The 13,697-nt window shown below is 40.5% G+C and overlaps 1 protein-coding gene across 5 annotated transcripts in view; it reads right to left on the bottom strand.

The window, feature by feature from the left end:
- PTPN14 (protein tyrosine phosphatase non-receptor type 14) overlaps positions 1–13,697 on the bottom strand; it is a 206,031-nt gene that overhangs the window by 68,449 nt on the left and 123,885 nt on the right. The window lies entirely within an intron of this gene.

Genomic DNA, 13,697 nt, shown 5'->3' with positions numbered 1-13,697 from the left:
CTTACACATCTGTGAATCAGAAAAATCTAATCTGATGCAACCTTCCAAACTGAAGTAAATTCTCAAACCAGCAAAGTACAGATGGACAGAATCGTGCTCAAACACATCAAGTCTCAGACTAGACAAGTGCCCTCAGGAGCTAATACAGTGTACTGTTTCCCTACCAATAAAAAAGCACTCTTAGAATTACCTAAAACATTTAGAAAATTTCTCACTCGACGTTTATTTCCCAGGACTCCACTTCCTTTGACCATACTCTCAACACATAATCACAACTACAACAATCACACTTCTCTAGCATTAATTCCTGGTAAATGCTAACAATCCTTTTGCTCCTGGTAACTATAACTCTGTATTTTAACTTCACTTTGGCATCTCAATCAAGGGAACCCATAAGTGAACCAAAGCCCAACTTTCCTGGAGAGAGGCAATCGGCGCTGAGAGCTAATTACTGCTGGCTCTACCATGTTGATGTCACAGGCATCATTATACAACAGTCAATCCAATGCCTGTTTGAGGGAAGGAACTGGGCTCCGTGCATGCTCCAGTAGAGTCCTTCTCCTCTCCTCTTGGGTGTACTAAACAGGATAAAGACAGCCATGCCACTCTTTGGCGGGAAAAACCTATACTTAAATCAGAAGGGCAAACACTGGGAGTTACTTAAAAATCCTTTTTAGTCAAACCTAATATGGGCTAGAAAAAAATCACAAAGCAAAACAAAAAGCAAAATCTCAAAGTAGGAAAGAATGGTAAATTTCACCAATTCCTACTAATTATAAAATGTTTGAATCTCATCTACATGCCATTCATTCCTTCTCATCTTTCTGGAGTGGTTTTGACCTATTTGCTGCTCTCCAAGCCAGAAAGACAAACAGATATTTTAACCCATAGCTATCATGCATGCACTTTCTATGGGTGCAAGTCTGCTAGATGCTGAGTAGTATCTTGGAGAGTGCTAAAACAGTCTCCACCTTACAAGGATGCATATATCTTTTTGATCACTGTGATCATGTTTTTGTCTAGTGTACTATCCAAGGGTTCAGTGATTAAGAACCAAGGAGTAAAACATCTGAAAAGGTGTTAACCTGGCATTATCTGTCAGAGGTAGAGCTTTGTTACCTGTTATCTTGGAGATGAAAATGATCAGCTAAGATTATTTATTAGAGAATACCTTTGGGAGTAGACCAGTAACCAATTAATCTGCCACCAAAACAATAGCTCTAGTTCTTAAAAATCTGCTGCTTCCAACTTTCTTCTATAGCTATCATTTCTATAATGTGTCAGCAAGTTCTGTTACAGATCCATTCTATCCTAGGAAACAGTGACTCACAATCCACTAGCAAGGAACACCAGGAACGTTCCTAATCATGTAGGTTGGGTGTAGGATTTTGCTGGAATATAAAAATAAGGAGCTGAAGCAAGCAGGGCTCTCTCCTGGAAGCCATCCAAACTAGGAGAGAATCTAAACAGCAGCAATGATAGGGTGCTATTACCACGAGATTGTGGGTACTACCGTGTAAGACTGCAGAAACGAGAATGAAATTCAAACCACTTTGGAAATTGTTTGGCTGGTACAATTTTGCACAAAAGGCAGTTTTATAAAATATTATAATTCTATCAAATATGATGACTAAATTTGACAACAGGAGTTGAAATTCTATTTCTAGAATGCCTGCTCTTTGCTTATTTCTCATTAGCAATTCAATTATAACAGTAGTAAACTATAACAGTGAATTCTATTTTGGAAGCATGCAATTTCATGGAAGTATACTCCACCCTGTCATAGCTTTGGGTGGAGGGGAAAAGGAAAAAAAAAAAAAAACAATTTTCATGCCAGGAAAGTAAGTATTTGCCAACTTTCCGAAGAGATCCTCTCTGAAAATCCAAGCTCACAAGGAAAACTTTCTAATATTTTTCATATTCAAAGACCTGGAAATAGTCCATCTGACTCTTGAGGCCCAATGAATGGTTTTAGGTTAGGATTCTGCTCCTCCTCTAAGAATTGGTGAACATAATTATGCTTCTTGAATAAAGGTAAAATTTTGTATTTTCAAATTTTTAAATTTTGTTTTTAAAGATTAACTTTTTATTAAATACAGATTTCTCGGGGTGAAATAAAAAAAGCGTCCTAATAATCAGTGTTATCTATTGGGAACTAACATGCTATGACCTAGTCTCTGGGGGCTTCATCTATCTGGAATCTCCTCATCTGATGGTAAGAAAATAAGTGACTTTTCCAAGTCACTTCCTCCCATAGGAGTTTGACATAGTACTTTTGACAGAGGTATCAAAGGATCCCTTCAAAATTATAGCCCATAACAATATCTTCAACATTTAGAGATTAATTGCTAAGATCTTTATGCTCTCTTTTAAATTCACGTATGAGGAATTTATCCCAGCACGTCTGCAACTGTGTTTTACTTGCAGTTCTGTTCATTCTCCTCAGAGTGAGCAGGTCCGTGTGGTGTTCTGAAAGGCATGGGTGGTATTACCACAGAACTACAAATAAGGCACCAGGAACTCAGAGGCCGGGTATGCATTGCTTTAAAATATCTCACCCACCCCTCCCCACAAGTGAAATCTTCATTCCAAGACCAGTTCAGCAGATGTGCCCAAAACAGGAGACAGCCATGTAAAATGGTTAAAGCCTTGGCATCTGATTTTGGTCACACTACCACCCTAGGATGCAACATGCTCAGCATAAGTCACAGGATGGTGAAGACAGGAGAAGCAGGGCCCTTGTCACGGTTCCAAATGTCTGCTGCCTTCCCAACAGGGTCATGCGTGCCTACCTTGTTATACCTGGGACTAGCTTTGGGGCCAGTGAAATGGGAATGGAAGCGGGAAGTGATTATTGCTTCCAAGCAAAAGTGTCCACAGCCAGTGACCGGTTCTCCACCTCTGCTTCCCTTTGCCCTGAGACCTGCAGTGAGCAGGGAGGGCAGGTTGCTCAGTGAGCCTGCGCCCTGGGCAAAGACAGCTGGGAACAGAGGCTCAGATGACCCACAGTGGACCTGTCAGGTGGGCAGCAAATAAACCTTTGTTTGTGAAAGCCACAGAGGCTTGGGGGCCATACATCACTGCAGCATGATAGAGCCTAAGCTATTTAATAAGGGAAGGATTTTTAAATTCCCAGTCCAATCCTTTCATTTTTTAGAGAAGGCAACTATGTTGAGGGAGGAGAATGACTCGTCCAAGGTAATACTGCTTCCTTAAAGACATGGCCAGAACCAGATCTGAGCATGAACAACCACAGTGACGAAGGCAGGATCTGATCCCTGCTCATTCTGGGCAAACCACCGATTTCACTGAAGTCTAAAAATAAAAGTGAAAATAAAACACCACTACCCGGTGATTTTTATGATGCTTCTAAAGAAGGGCTTCAATCACCAAGCTTTTCCCCACCCCTACTTAGACAGTCTGTGCTACAGCATATGAGGCAAATGTTGAAATGAGAAACTTTTCCATAAAAATCCTATTACAAGACATGTTTCATACTGTGGCCAATGGTTATTCAGATCTGTTTTTTCTCCTGGCAGCAGCCTCTGAGATATTTCACTTTTCTGCCCCAGAGATAGAAGGAAGGGAAAGAAGATCGAGTTACACATTTTAACTACATGTTAATTTTCGAAGAAGTATGGAGGGATAGAACTAAAATCTACAGACCAGAGTTTCTGACTGTAGGCTCCCACCTGGAAGGAATGGCTGTGTCCAACAGCAGGTACAAACTGGGCCCTTATGTGTATGTATTTCTAAATGCAGATTTTTAAAAAGTAAAATGCAATGCATCGTCAGTATCACACACCGGTCTTTACGTGTTTACACTGAGCAGCTTCTATATCATCGATCATAAAAAATGTTACCCAAATTTAATAGCATATATCAACCATTCATTACTCCTTCTCCCCCTACTGCTCAAGGAGGTCTGAGTAAGAAAGAAAACTTTCTTTCCTAGTTTGAAAAACAGGTTAGTGAAAGCACTCTGTAAGCTGTAACTACCAACCTGCAGAATCATTATCATCACGCACGGCTCCTGGTCTGCTCTTCCCTCCTCTAGAGTTCAAATTTAGTTAAACCAACTTATCTCTCCCCATAGGCACGGTCAATAGGGATGTGACAATTTGGAGAGAGGGGCCATCCTTAAATTCCTCACTTTTTGAAGACTTTCCATAAAACTACTGGAGTGGAGGACCAGACCAGGACCCAGAAAGACAAACTGTCCTGTCACTGTTATTGAGAGTAGGGTAAGACTTAAAATGTGCTTTCCTCACTAGAAAACTTCCCTCATAACTAGCAATATCAGAGGAATCTTGCTAGAATGTACTGGAACCCAGTTCTCTCAAGTGCAGCATGTACCAAAGTGCCAGACAGCATTGGTTTCTGGCTGATGTTATATTCTGCAAATGGAAACAAATGGAAACGTTTCTCTACTATAAAAGACAAAAAAGAGGGAAACGAGGACAAGTAGTCCTAGAGTCCTGGGGTACAGGAGAGCAAAGGGGAATAATTTAAAATCTTAGATTGACAGAGATACCCATAGGAGGGAACCAACACATTCCATCCATTCCAGTGGGTGTTCACAGCTGTAAATCCAGATAAAGGACAGGGTGGCCCATGCTGTTCTCGGTCTGCCAGGACCAGATAAATACTATGTATGCAGGCATGCAACCAGATAAACCTGAATGCCTCCCTCCCTCCATCCCTCTATCCTCAAAACTCTTGAGAAGAATTTCAGTTTATGACTACTAAAGTCTAATAATGCGTTTGATACCTGACCCATGCACTATCTAAAAGCTTTTACATTTAATGACTGTTCAAGTTGACAGTCAATTAAAAGCCTGCACTGTCTAACAAACTACAAAGCGAATACTCCTGCAACTATGCAAAACTGAAATAACCCCATAGGGAGGGGGAAAACACAAACAAACAAAAGGAAAAGCTAAAACTAAAACTCCAGCAAAGATACCCTTAAAAGGGAAAGTTTTTCTTCTAGGCTTTTTCGTACTATAAGCTAATACGTGTACATGCATGAGAAGAAAAGCATGTGCATATACCCAAACACAGACAAGATTTTCTTGGCAAATGTTCAAGTCTAGAAGTTTTCAACATTCATTGATCAATAAATACCCTATTTTGCCAGAGACACCCAACTTCTTAATAAGATTCCTTCAGTTTCAATGAGCCAAAGGATTGCAATTATTTCCTAAAAAGGATAAGATTTGTTTAAATGCATACAAAGACACACACAGGCCTTAACTAGTGAAAAAAGGCCAATGATAGCAAGGTGTTGCAAAAGAGAAAGACATGCCACAACCTGATCCTTGCTTTCTGCTCTTGAACTCTTGCATTAATTATAACAAATTACAGGGAATCCAAGTACTGTTTATAAGTATAATAAATTCCCTAATAGTAGCCTATCATCTAATCAGGGGTTCTGTTTAGAAAAGAAAAACTCATTTCTGAAACACATCATAGAGGGAGAGACAATGTCCTGACACCACTTCTTTCTGTCCTATCCTATGCTATTGGGTACAGATTTCTTTATAGCAATCAATCCACAGGATTTAAAAGAGCCTGACATGGTTCCCTGCTGAGGGCTATGATGCCCTGAACTAGGAAAACTGCCAACAGAAGTAGAAATAGTTAGCATCGAAAGAAAATACTGTGCTAAAGTGTCTGATGTTAAAATGAAATGAATCTGTTTTGATCTGTCTTAAAAATCTCCAATGACTTGGGAAAGTTTTGCAGTTCCTTCAGAAGTTAAACACAGAATTATCACATGACTCAGCAATTATGCTTCTCAGTATATAGCCACACAAACTGAGAACACATGTTCACACAAAAACTGATAACATGAATGGCAATGTTATTCACAATAGCCAAAAAGAGGAAACAACCCAAAAGTAGCCAACACCTGATGGATGGATAAACAAAATGTGGTCTCTTTAAACAATGGAATATTATTCAGCCATAAAAAAGAATGATGTATCAGTACATGCTGTAACATGGATGAACTTTGAGACATGATGCTAAGTAAAAGATGCCAGACACAAAGAGTCATCTTGTGTGATTCCACTCATAAGAAATGTCCAGAATAGGCAAATTCATAGACAGAAAATAGATGAATGGTTGCCACAGGTTGAGGGAAGAGGAGGCTGAGGACTGCCTACTAACATTTTGAAATTAGACAGTGACAGTGGCTGCATAACTTTGTTAAAACACTAAAAGTCACTCAATTGTATACTTTAAAGTGGTTAAAATGATGGATTTACTCAGCACCATAAGACAGCGTGAGGAGAAAAAAAAATTTAATGGTGAATTTACATTATGTGGATTTTAGCTCAAAAAAAAAAAACAGAACAAAACACCCAATGATCCTAATCAAGAAAAAATCCAAACTCTTGACACAGCACCCAGGCTCTTCACCATCCAGTCAAAACTATTTTTTTTTCCAACTTCATGTCTCACCACACACCCCATACCTGAGCTGTCATAAGTGTGTGGTGCTCCACAATAGTTGCCATGTTCTTTCCTGCCTCCTCGCCATTTCCTTGGTCTAACCGCCCTTGCCTATCCTCCTCCATTCGCCCAGTCATCTGTCCATGCTCCAAGGCTCAGAGGAAATGTATCTCCTCTCCAAAAGTTTCCCAAACCCTCTCAACAAGTTAGTGAACTCTTTCACATCCGCCACTATACTTCCCCCAGGCCTCTCCTGCACTGGCACCAGCGCCTCCCCAACTCTGTCATGATCAGTACCTGGCACTAAGTAGATGCTCAATAAACATTTCTGAGTAGATGAAATACTGACAGAGAGACAAAGACAGAAGAAAGGAGGGAGAAAGGGAGGAAGATTAATCACCTCCTACTAAAGCTATTAGATGTTATTTCTATAATATGAAAGAGCACCTAAAAATTCTAGAAATGGAACTAAGCAGGAAGTCTTGGGAAACTTGTCTTTATGCAAAGAGCAAAACTACTCCTTCAGTGTGAAATGTTTATTTATTTTTAAATGACTTAAACTGATCTCTGAGCTACCATGCAGCAAAGAAAGAACTCAAGGATGAATCACAGTCAGGGACCAACAGCATTAAACCAGGTGGGCAAAAGGAGCACAGATCAGGGAACACCAATGCTCCATGCTAATCAGCCAACCAAAACCACTCCTCTAAATTGCAGCTGTCACCTACGGAGCCTCATCCCTCTTACACTAGCAATAAATATGTCTTGACTCATCAGCTCAAAATACATATCTGCCTGCCCTGAAAATCATGTGTTCATAATACTACCTACAACTCACTGTAGGAAAAGGGAGCTCAAATTATATCTGGAAGCCGGGTGAGTCAATTGCCCAAAGATTTGTCTTCCTGGTAAACAGCCACGTTCCCGGCTAAGGATTCTGCATAACATCCTTGAAGCTTTGGTGAGCTACCAGGCGGAAGTACAGTGCTGTTATTACTGATATGACTGGTCTGAAGGATAAAATACATAAAAATCAACAAATGAAAGGCAAGAAGATCATCTCTGTGAATGGCGCAAGTTCTTCTCTAGAATCCCTAATTAAAGGTAGTCCCTATCTTTTCACAGGTAAGCAACTGCTAAAAGATGTCAATTCTCTGTCGATGAAGTAATGTCCCAGAAATGAGTAGGAAATACTATGTGCTTAATAAATGTCTGATGAATGAATGAGGCAATGGAAGTAAATACTTAATTCTATGTCCCTCGAGACTATGACAAAAATGGAAAGAACAGAATTTCCTGCCAAAAGCAGAGGCTCATGTCAGTCATCTCAGCACTTTGGGGGGCTGAGGTGAGGAGATCGCTTCAGCCCAGGCCAGCCTGGGCAACATGGCGAAACCCAAAAAAAAAAAACCAAACAACAAAACAAAAAAGGAAAGCGAAGAGGGAAAGGGGGAAGGGAAGAAGGGAGAGAGGGAGGGAGGGGAAGGAAAGTCAGCCAAACTAGCTGGACGTGGTGGCATGCACCTATAGTCCCAGCTACTCAGGAGGTGCAGGTGGGAGAATGAATTGAGCCCAGGAGTTTGGAGGCTGCGTTGAGTTGTGATTGCACCACTGCACTCCAAGCTGAGCAAAAGAATGAGACTGTCTCCCCGCAACACCCCCGCAAAAAAGAAAGATAAAGAAGAAGAAATTCCCAGCCCACATTAAGTCATATGGCTAGGCACATTTCCAGTGACCACAGACTCTGTATGGATGGGAGCGCCATCTACATTCCTTACTCCAGCATCTCTGTCACGGTAACCATGAGCCCACTTTCCAAGTTTTGTCCCTAAGAGCCAGCCAAGCCTAACTTTAAACTTTGGTTGATGCTTTGTTTACTGGCCAGTCTAAATTTTGAAAATTTCTAATCGCTAGCTTCCAGGCTTTAGTGCTTCATCACTGCAGGTGCCCCTACTCACCCCATGCTCTCTTAATCACTGAAGGCGCATTTTCTTATATTCACAGCTTAAAAATATCTGAGTACCTGCCGGGCATTGTGGCTCATGCCTGTAATCCCAGCACTTTGGGAGGCCGAGGTGGGTGGATCATTTGAGGTCAGGAGTTCAAAACCAGCTTGGCCAACACAGTGAAACCACGTCTCTACTAAAAATACAAAAATTAGCCAGGCATGGTGGCTCACGCCTGTAATTCCAGCTACTAGGGAGGCTGAGGCAGAAAAATCTTGAACCTAGGAGGCAGAGGTTGCAGTGAGCAGAGATCGTGCCACTGCACTCCAGCCTGGGTGACAGAGTAAGACTCAGTTTCAAAACAAAACAGTAACAACAAAAAATCAGAGTACTGGCCGGGCACGGTGGCTCACACCTGTAATTCCAGCACTTTGGGAGGCCGAGGCAGGTGGATCACGAGGTCAGGAGTTCAAGACAGCCTGGCCAAGATGGTGAAACCCTGTCTCTACGAAAAATACAAAAAGTAGCTGGGTGTGGTGGCAGGCACCTGTAATCCCAGCTACTCAGGAGGCTGAGGCAGAGAATTGCTTGAACTTGGGAGGTGGAGGTTGCAGTGAGCCGAGATTGCACCACTGCACTCCAGCCTGGGCAACAGAGTGAGACTCTATTAAAAAAAAAAAAAAAAAAAAAATCAGAGTACCACACAAGTAACCCATATTAAAAGAACACTTGAAAACACAGACATAAAAAAACAAACACAAAAGCTGGATGGAATGTTTATCAGAAATAGCAAAATAGGGGCTATCTGCTCAGAAGTCAGCAATATAAGAGATAATTCAGAGATCCTGCTGGATGACTTTAATTTCCATAGCATGGACCTGTGGTGAGACAATTGAGTGAGACATCCCACTTTGTTTCTTTCTTTCTTTTTCTTTTTTTTTTTTTTTTTTAGACAGAGTCTTGCTCTGTTGCCCAGGAGGAATGCACTGGCACAATCTTGGCTCATTGCAACCCCCATCTCCCAGGTTCAAGTGATTCTCCTGCCTCAGCCTCCCGAGTAGCTGGGACTAAATGTGTGCCACCACACCTGGCTAATTTTTTTTTTTTTTTTTTTTTGGTATTTTTAGTAGAGATGGGGTTTCGCCATGTTGGCAAGGCCAGTCTTGAACTTCTGACCTCAGACAATCAGCGTGCCTCGGCCTTCCAAAGTGCTAGGATTGCAGGTGTGAGACACCGTGCCCGGCCCGCCCACCCTACATTCCATGTGGCCACTAAGATCCATGTTCAGCCTCTCCCCAATCACAGCAATTTAATAGTAAAGATTTTATGCATTTGTAATGATAACATGACTATCCATCTCTATTTTTTTTTTTTTTTTTTAGTAGAGACAGGGATTATGCCATGTTGGCCAGGCTGGTCTCGAATTCCTGGCCTCAAGTGATCCACCTGCCTCAGCCTCCCAAAGTGCTGGGATTACAGGCATGGGCGACCAGGTCCAGCCCATCAATCTCTATTTAGCACCCTACTAGCCCAGAAGTACCTTGAAGGCGGGAACCACCTCTCTCTATTCTATAACTCACAGACTCAGTAGATGATCCTAGACTTGGTAGTTGCACAAAAAGCATTATGATCATTTACTGACTCAGAGACACCTAGTGGGTAAAAAAGAATGCTTTTCTGGAAGTTAGCCACCCAAATAGTTTGCATAAAACAACACTGGACTCAGCAGAAAGAAAAAAACAAAATCACCTATATTCTAGGTATTACATAATATAAAGCCTTTCCCCAGTCAACAAATTGGAATAACTCATTCCGCCCTCTGTGTTCCCATTGATTTTGTAACTCTAACATAGTACTGATCAAACAACTTAATTATGTGCATCTATTTTGCCTCCTTTGCTGTTTTATCAGACTGCCTTGTTCATGTCTGTATTTCCCCCAACAGACTGCCTTACTATGCATTTACATTAAAGCAGGATATTATTATGGCCACATATTTAAAAGACGGTCAATTACATACTGGCTGAAAGAAACTTTACATTGTTCCTAGAGTACTATGAAAAAAATAATAAAAACACACCACATGTCTATCAAAAGCTTTGGAAGAATTGAATTTTCCACAATTGGAATTTTTAATAATTTCTCTAGATATTAAGAAATCAGAGCCTTCAAATAGTTATTAACAATGATAGCCTTTTGCATTTGTGGAGTTGTTTTCCAAGAATTGTCACATGTAATATTTCCTGTCATTTAATATTTGCAACAACCCCGCAAGATAGCCACTATGGGTTCCATTTATCCACGGGGAAATGGAGCCTCCCAGGGGGTAGGTGACTTGCCAAGTCTTCTGATTTTACGGTCAAGTGCTCTTTTATTACAACATTGTGCCTGTGTAGTAGGTTAGTCTATAGTTTCTACAAGTCTGCAGCATGAATCTCAAAAAAAAAAAAAAAAAAAAGGAAGGAAGAAGAGAAAAAAACTACAGAAGGCTATAAACAGATTACAACATGAATCTGTTGACAACATAATGAATTTTTAATGTTAGAAATGAATACTTTTCTTTTGCAGAATCTTCAAAGCAGCTGAAGACATCAAATGTGGCAACAACTGCCAGAGATAATATACCAAACCAGCAAACATCTCACTGCCCAAGAATCTAGTATCTTCCTATGCTGTGATTTCTGCCAAAATCATGCTTGATATTTTCAAGCATGGAAATGTCTCTCTACAATTCTTCCTTTCAAACCCTTCTTGAGGCTCTAGGATTAAAGGAGGAGATACTTCATTTGTTAAATGCAATTTAAAAATCATTTTGAACATCCTTTCTTCTTTTAGAGTTTTAGTTTTCTAATTGCCTCAGTTTCTACAAGACCATCTTTTATAACTCTTGACACATAGTAAACTTTAAGTTAGAAACTGTAACTTCCCAGAGAGAAAAAAATGACGGCCAAAGTGACAAGTGACTACACATAAAAATAGGAAACCCTTTGTTTAGGACATGGGTAGAGGGATGGGGGATTGCCAAGCAGAGAACTATAATTCCCAAATCAGAGAAATTCTTCAATTCTTTCATTTCATGAAAGAAGGCTGCTATAAACACATTCCTCCTTTTCATCCTAGACTTAAGAACTTAAAACTCTCTCATTAGAAACCAGAATAGGAGCGCATTAAATGTCTCTTTAGGAACCAAAAATTCAGGGGCATGAAGCCCAGGGAGGATGCCAGTTTGGGGCAGTCAGTGGCTGTACGGGGCACACCCTGCGGGCATCAGGCCATATTCAAAGGAGAGCACTCTCCAGAAAAGAAGTACTAAGTAGGTATTCAAATTCTCTCTTTAAAAACAAAAATAAAATAAAAAAATCTCAGCAGGTTTCTCCTAAAAAAAATTATGATTACAGGCCGGGCGTGGTGGCTCACGCCTGTAATCCCAGCACTTTGTGGGGCCAAGGCGGGCGGATCACAAGGTCAAGAGATCGAGACCATCCTGGCCAACATGGTAAAACCCCATCTCTACTAAAAATACAAAAATTAGCCAGGCGTGGTGTGCATGCCTATAGTCCCAGCTGCTCGGGAGGCTAAGGCAGGAGAATCACTTGAACCAGGGAGTTGGAATTTGCAGTGAGCCGAGATCGTGCCACTGCACTCCAGCTTGGCGACAGAGTGAGTCTCCATCTCAAAAAAAAAAAAAAAACAAAAAATTATGATCGCAGAAAATATAAGGCCTCCTATAATTTGTTAATATGTTCATGAAACCAGCACAAAATGTATTGAATAGAAATCATTATAAAAGCTGGCAGATTCTATTAACATCAGTATAATGATTTCTTATCCTTTTATAGTACTTTTATTTAAAAAGTAAACTAACTTAGTTTATTGGTAAAATATTAGAAGTATATACATACATATATTCCATTATTTATTCATTCATATTTGACAAAAGTTTAATGAGCACCTACTACATGCCAGGAGTTATTCTAGGCACTAGGGATATCACAGTGAACAAAACAAACCCATTCTCTGCTCTTGCTCATGGAGCTCACAGTCTAGTGGAGAAGACAAGCAAAAATCAAGTAAATAAACAATAGGTCCAATGAGAAAAAAGCAGGCAAGAGACACAGAGAGGAACGAGGTAGGAGGTGGTCAAGAAAGGTTTCTCTGATAAAAGCGAACTCTGAGCAAAGATCTGAAAAAAAAAATGAGGAACTAGCAATGTGGATATTTGGGGGATGGAGGTTTTCACTTCAAACAAAGGGAAGGGCAAGTAGAAAGGCTTTCAGGAGAGCTAGTGTCGTGTATTCATGAATGCTCAAGAGGTCAATGTAGCAAAGAGTGAGCAAGAGGATGAATCGTTGGGCTGACAGAAAAGGCAGGAAGTGGTACAAACCACAAAAGGCCTCGCAGGGCACGGTAAGGGTTCTGACTACAGTAAGATGGCAAATCAGTGGAAGGTACTGAGCAAAGGAGCTGCATAAACAGGCACCCATTTAACAAGATGGTACTGGCTGCTTTGTAGACACTGGACTGTGAGGGGCAAGGGTGGAAGCGGAGATGCCAGTCAGAAAAAAAATGACAGCAGACTGGATTAGAGAGGTAGCAGTGGACGCAGAAGGAAGTAGTCAGAATCTAGACATATTTTGAAGGCTGGATGTGGTGTATGGGAGAAAGAATTCAAGGATGACTGCAAGATTTTTGGCCTGAGCAACTAAACTAAACCTTTCAGATAAAGACTTCTCACTTTTTCAAAACTGACAGACAAAATAGATTTGGGGGAAATGGATTTGACTGTCTTTTAAAAATTATAACCACATAATCTTTCATTAAAACCTACATGTTCAAAATAGTCATCAAACCACGTCAGTCAAACATTTGATCTAATCGTTTTCAAAGATGAAGTATCTTTGATATAATAATGGATTCTCCTTTTTTCTTTTTATAATCTTCCTCTTCCCTGTCCCTCAAATCCTCTGCCTCCTATTTTTGTAAAAGAACTACCTTTATAGAATGAAGTCCACACATATTTCCATCTGATTTCTATTATTTGAATTTTGAGTCCAGATTAAGAATGGCAAAGAGACTATGTAGTAAATGTGCAGTGAATAAGTGGACAGGTGGTAGGAATCAGGAAATGAAACACTGCTCTCACCCAGGGTTTGGCAAAATCTCTGGAAGGCCCAAATAAAGGGTATTTCCTTTCTTCCCACTTGAGCCCTATTATCAAACCACTATACTTTAAAAACATCATCATTTTTTGTAACTTTAAAAATGGTCTTTGCAGTATAACTTGATGAAAAG

This window comes from Pongo pygmaeus, chromosome 1, assembly GCF_028885625.2.
Source record: "Pongo pygmaeus isolate AG05252 chromosome 1, NHGRI_mPonPyg2-v2.0_pri, whole genome shotgun sequence".
NCBI lineage: Eukaryota > Metazoa > Chordata > Mammalia > Primates > Hominidae > Pongo > Pongo pygmaeus.
The sequence above is the reverse complement of the archived record's forward strand: the minus strand, read 5'-3'. Positions and strand labels throughout refer to the sequence as shown.